We start from the raw sequence: 6,303 nt of genomic DNA, 5'->3' as shown, positions 1-6,303 counted from the left end.
TTCTCTGTTAGTCTTTATTGAAAAATTCATTTACTGCTAATGGTGTCAAGAGGCGCTGTCAGCCCTTGTTATTGTACCAAAAAGAAAAATAAAGGAAAGGTTAGGGAGCCCTATCTAAAAAGGAATGTTGTCATTTCTATTTTCCAACTAGCAAGTGAAAACAGGTTCTGTTATCTAAACTTCACAGAGCTTAGGGTCCAATAACCACCTTGTTCTGGTGACTTTGTGAGCCTGGTAAGAGATTTATACTAAATAAAAAAGGGAACCAGGCAGGCCATTGCCTTTTGGAGAAGAAGAATAAAATAAGGTGGAATTCAACAGGGAAAATGGTGAAAACACAAGTCTTGGTTTTCAGATGATTCTAGAGCCCTAGCATCAACCATGGCTTAAATCTTAGAAAATATCAAATTCAGTACTGATTTTGGCCTATATGAGAAAACAAGTCATAGATTTGCTGAAACTCCATTGTAGTATTTTACACTTTAGCCTCAACTCTTTGGGAGCTACTGAGAAATGTTTTTCTTTTTTTCCTCGGATTGTATCAACATGGTTTGGTGCTTTTCCACCAAAATGTCTAAACAACTCCAACAGGCCTATGCAAGTGATATGTGTCTAGAAGAAGGGAGACCAAGATATTAGAAACAGTTGGAGTAACTCAAGTCTTTAATACTGTCACCTTAGTCTCAATAATTCAGCACCTAAACGATATGCACAAGAGATAATTCTTTCAGCCACGACAAAGGAGCTCCAGGAAGCACAGTGATGTGCATTCTCTCATTAGGAATTAGTCTTCAGCAATAACCATCCAGTGTAACCTTTAGTCTCCATGAACCAAAACACAGCATGACCTCAGGCTTTATCCTCCCTTGGAAGGAACTGAGAAGCAGTTCTCTGTATAAGTGTCAATTTCATCCTGATTTTTCAAGCTTGGAGCTCTCTCACCTTCTACCCACTGGAAGAGAAGATGTTGGATGGCTGGCCCTGAGGGACCTTATCTTTCATTTCTCTGGTGAGGTAGACTCTGATTTAACATGGTTTTCCTTTACTCTGAACATGCCAGGTGCCCCCTCCCCCCATCTTGTAACATACCGTGACCGCCTCCACCCATCCATCTCCAGCTCTTTCCCAGTTCCTGTGAGTTGAAAAAGAACACAGAATTACAGTGTTTAGAATTGAGGTAGATGTAGTGCTCCTGTAGGCCAAGCCTTTCTACTATGAGGACACATTGGCAACCCAGAGAAGTGGGGTGATTTGTATCCAGTCCTCTGACTCTTTATGGGCAAATGTTGGTCCTACCCCCTGACTTCTCATGCTCGTTTCATCTCTGGACCTCTCACCAGACCTGAGTCATGAAAACAGTGGGGCACAGAGGCCAACCGTACTTTATGAAGTGGTGTTATTTTTCCTCATCTAAACTTAGCTTATTTTTCTAAAAACTTGGGAGTTGGAACCCAGCTCAATCACCTGTTTGATCCTCCGAAGAATGCAGGTCTGTCACCTGCAATATTCTTGAGACAATTATTTGATGTCTGCTTTCTTATTTCCTGTTATTAGGAACTACCTTCCAGAAACATAGAAATTTCACTAGAATGTTTTTATTGCTTTTTTATTTTGTTTTGTTTATTATTTATTTTTACATTTATTTATTTATATTTATTTTATTTATTGAGCTGAAAGTTACCTCTTCTGTGACAAAGGGGGCAAGAATCTACAATGAGGAAAAGACATTTTCTTCAACAAATAGTACTAGGAAAACTGGAAGCTACATGCAAGAGAATGAAACTGGACCCCCTTTCTTACACCATGCACAAAAATAAACTCAGAATGGATTAAAGGCCTAAATGTGAGATTTGAAACCATATAAATCCTAGAAGAACACATAGGCAATAATTTTTTTGACATTGACTCTAGAAACATTTTTCTAGATCTGTCTCCTCAGGCAAGGGAAACAAAAGCAAAAATAAACTACTGGGATTACACCAAAATAAAATTTGCACAGTGAAGGAAACTATCAACAAAACCACAAGGCAACCTACAGAATGAGAGAAGATATTGCAAATGATATATCCAATAAGGGGTTAATATCCAAAATATGTAAAGATCTTATATAGCTCAATACCAAAAAGCACAAATAAACCAATTAAAAATAGGCAGAGGACCTAAATAGACATTTTTTCATAAGACATACAGATGGCCACTAGACACATGAAAAGATGCTCAATATCACCACTCATCAGGGAAATGCAGATCAAAACCACAATGAGATATCATCTTACACCTGTCAGAATAGCCAATATGAAAAAGATAAGTAAGTTTTGGCAAGGATACAGAGAAAAAGGAACTTTCATACGCTGTTGGTGGGAATGCAAATTGGTGCAGCCACCTTGGACAACAGTATGGAGGTTCTTCAAAGAACCAAAAATAGAATACTATATGATCCAGTAATTCTACTACTGGGTATTTACCCAAAGAAAATAAGAACACCAATTCAAAAAGGTATGTGCACTCTTATGTTTATGCAACATTATTCGCAATAGCCAAGATATGAAAATAACCCAGTGTCCATCCATAGATGAATGGATAAAAGAAAGAGAAGGCTCAAATACAGAGGACAAACTGATAGCTGCCAGAGGGAAGGTGGGGGATGGAGGGGTAGAAAAGACAAAGGGGATTTAGAGTACATGTATTGTGATGAGCACTGAGAAATGTATAGAAATGTAGAATCATTATATTGTACACCTGAAACTAAGAGAATGCTGTATGTTGATTATACATCAATAATAAATTAATTAATTAAAAAATAAAATTTACTTTCTCTTTACTTCTAATGTTTTAGTTCCAATTCTGCCATGTAGAGTAAAGCTAAATGCAAAGAATGACTCCACGTTCATTCACAGGACACCCCGTTGAAGTTTTAAGACACCTATCCAGTGTTCTTTTAGGACTTTCTTTCCTTCTCAGACCTAACATCTGATTTCCTGAACTGTGTCTTATAGGCTATAGTTGCCAGATACCCTTGGTGAATAGTGATCACATTCCTGGACAGCACCAACGTAGAATATTTTGATCATCACAGAAAGTTCTGTTGGACAGCCTGAGCTACAGTAAAGAGGAAAGGCAGAATATATACGGACAGACATGCAGGCAGGTGGGTGGACGCCGTGGAGGGAGTTTGTGGAAGATCGTTACTAATTTCTTCCATATTTTCACTTAACTAGACAGCAATGTCACGGGCTGAGTGTGAGGATGGAGGGGAATACTATTTCTCTAGGGAGCTAAAGATAGTACATGGACAAGGGGAAAATGATAGGATTCCCGGACAGCTCTAAATCCACTTGAGGTTCGTCTGCATGGAGACAAGTCAGCACGCTGTGTGTTTTTTGCTTGCCACGTTCCCTAGCACAGATGTGCAGCTGGACTAGGTGGAACGTTGACCCTGGCTTCATGGGTGGTTCTCCATCACAGCTGCACATCAGGGTCACGTGCATGAGCTACTGAAACATTCAGAAACTTTATCCCTACAGCAGAGTTTCTGATTGAACATTCTGAAAACGAGGCCTGGGCTTGGATTTATTTAAAATTCCCAACATGATTCTAATGCATAGACATGTTTTAGGACCACTGAATTAGAGCGGGAAGGGGAGGAAATGTGCAGAGAAGAGCTGTGGCCTAGGGGAATTTGGCTAATGATGGGCGGCAGGTTCTGCGAGGTTTGGTGAAAGAGATTCAGGATTCGTGGAGGGTGTTCAGATTGGGAGATATTCAAGGCTGCGGTGATGAGGGATGAGCTAGGAATCTAGGGCTTTTTGGGGTACCAATACAAGCCAGGAAAAGGACACAATGAAATTTGCCATGCCGGTCTAAATTAGTGCAGTGTAGAAATACAATGCAAACTGCGTAGAGAGTTGTAAACTTTTCTGTAGCTATATTGGAAAAAAAGGAAAAGTATACAAGTGAACTTAATTTTAATAATATATTTTCTGTTTCTTGATTTATGCAAAATATTTTCATTTCAACATACGATCAGTATAAAAGATATTAGTGAGATATTTGACCTCCTGTTTTATGTTTTGTCTTCGGACTTTGGTGTGGATATTATACTCACAGCACATCTCAATTCAGAGAAGACACATTTTAAGAGCTCAGGAGCCACAGGGAGCTGGTGGGTACCATCTTGGACAGTGTGGGTCTAGGTAGTGGTGATTAGAATGAAAATGTTGCATGATTTCTATGGGACATTTTTTTGCCAAAGGCAAACATACTGAAATATATTAAGTCTTTTGTGTATATCTGTAACCCTTTGTTAACTTGACTTACAGAATATAACCAATTTAATTTTTTAGAAAAGATTTTATTTATTTATTTGACAGACAGAGATCACAAGTAGGCAGAGAGAGAGAGGGAAGTAGGCTCCCTGCTGAGCAGAGAGCCCGATGTGAGTCTCCATCCCAGGACCCTGGGCTCATGACCTGAGCCAAAGGCAGAGACTTTAACCCATTGAGCCACCCAGATACCCCAAATATAACCAATTAAAAAAATTATTTTATAACATTGTGTTATTATTATCTACTCTACTGAGATAATTTTAAGGTCATACTTGATGTGCAATATTCTTTGCAATCACCCCCAAATTTGATATGCTCGCCTTGGGCATCTTGATGTAGGTTGTAAAGACAAAGCTACAAAGTACCTAAAAACAGTTACAATGTTTTTATTATGATAGTCCAGCCAGGTAGGACTATATCCAGTGAGGTTCTTATCTAGCCCAATACAGCTTGTCCATAAAGTGTCACGTGGCTCTTAGTCATACACTCTGTTAGAGTCCAAAAGTGCCCTGCCAGCCACACGTATCTAATGGAGTTTCATCTGGCATGCATTTCCTCGTGAGTCTGTGTCAGCTTCAGCGTCCAGAGGTCCCTGCTTCCTTTTCTGTGTGGCCATATGCCAGTCTTTTAATATTCCAGTCTACATGCTTACTCTGACTTATGTGGAGGGAATCTTTTCTTACTTTCTTTGAGTTGAAGCTCCTGATTTTGGAGGAGAAAGGAAGATGGGAAAGCGAACACTCCCTTGCCATGTAGGTGGTAGCAAAGCTGGATTTGATTTATCAGACCTCAACTTAATATTCTAGAAGAGCACAAGCAAAAAGGAGCTTGTGTTTCATGGAGGATCCCATGACAAGAAACTGGCCTGTGTACTTTTGAAATTGTGAGAGAGGGATGGTGGACATTGTCAGCTGAGTCAAATACATTAATACATTGTCAGCCAGTTTTTCACTGGGAAGTCAGCTCCCTGGATGCTCCAATCCTGCTTTAAGCACCTCTCGGGTCTCACCCAAGACGCCTATCTCCGTTCCACCTGGAAAGCCACCACAGGTATTTGCTGCTGCTGAGATCACCATTGATACAGATGACACTCTTGGCGGCTCAAGGAGGATGTCCTGCCGTGTTTGACTTGGACTCCCCCTCCTCTTCATTCTGTTCTGTAGCCTGTCTCAGGTGTACGTGGTCCGTAAAGACCATCAGCCATCTCCAGTGACCAGTCCTCTCTTGCAAGCTGGTATTTTAACACAAAGTTACTATGGCTTTAGAGATGCACTCAGTCTTGCTGGAATAAGACTGTAATCTAGAATTAGGAACAAGAGCATAGGTCTTCTGCAAAAGGAACTGACTTGAGAGTATGCTGTTGCTTGCTCAGCCAAAACAGGATGTAAAAGCTCCCTCTTCAAGCAGACAGCGCTTGAGGTGTCCCAGACCCAGGAGAACTCTTCGTCATTGTCCAGGCCATTCATTGGGGCAGATATTCATTTGACAGACGGAGATCACAAGTAGGCAGAGAGGCAAGCAGAGAGAGAGAGAGAGAGAAGAAGCAGGCTCCCTGCCGAGCAGAGAGCCCAACTTGGGACTCAATCCCAGGACACCGAGATCATGACCTGAGCCAAAGGCAGTCGCTCAACCAAGTGAGCCACCCAGGTGCCCTGGGGCAGGATTTTAAGACAGAATCCTCACATCACCGTTTCACTCTGGAGCACCAATCAGGTTGTCTTTATCAGACATTCCATACTCTCCTTTATTACCTCTCTTGTACTGGTTTTATTTCTGTTCCATGCAAGACTTTGAGGACGCAAATTGTGATTAGAGTACAGATACTGTGAATCACATACATTGTCTTAAACCTGGGTCTGTCAGTCCCCACATAGTGATACTGTGCAGTCAGCTAAACTCGCTCCCAGGTCTTCCTCTGTGAAATTAAGTAATACACCCTACTTCCTGGGGTTATAGTAAGACTTAAAAATGACATATG

This window comes from Lontra canadensis, unplaced genomic scaffold (genome assembly GCF_010015895.1).
Source record: "Lontra canadensis isolate GAN:19392208 unplaced genomic scaffold, GSC_riverotter_1.0 scaffold29, whole genome shotgun sequence".
NCBI classification, from domain to species: domain Eukaryota; kingdom Metazoa; phylum Chordata; class Mammalia; order Carnivora; family Mustelidae; genus Lontra; species Lontra canadensis.
This window is presented reverse-complemented; position numbering follows the sequence as displayed.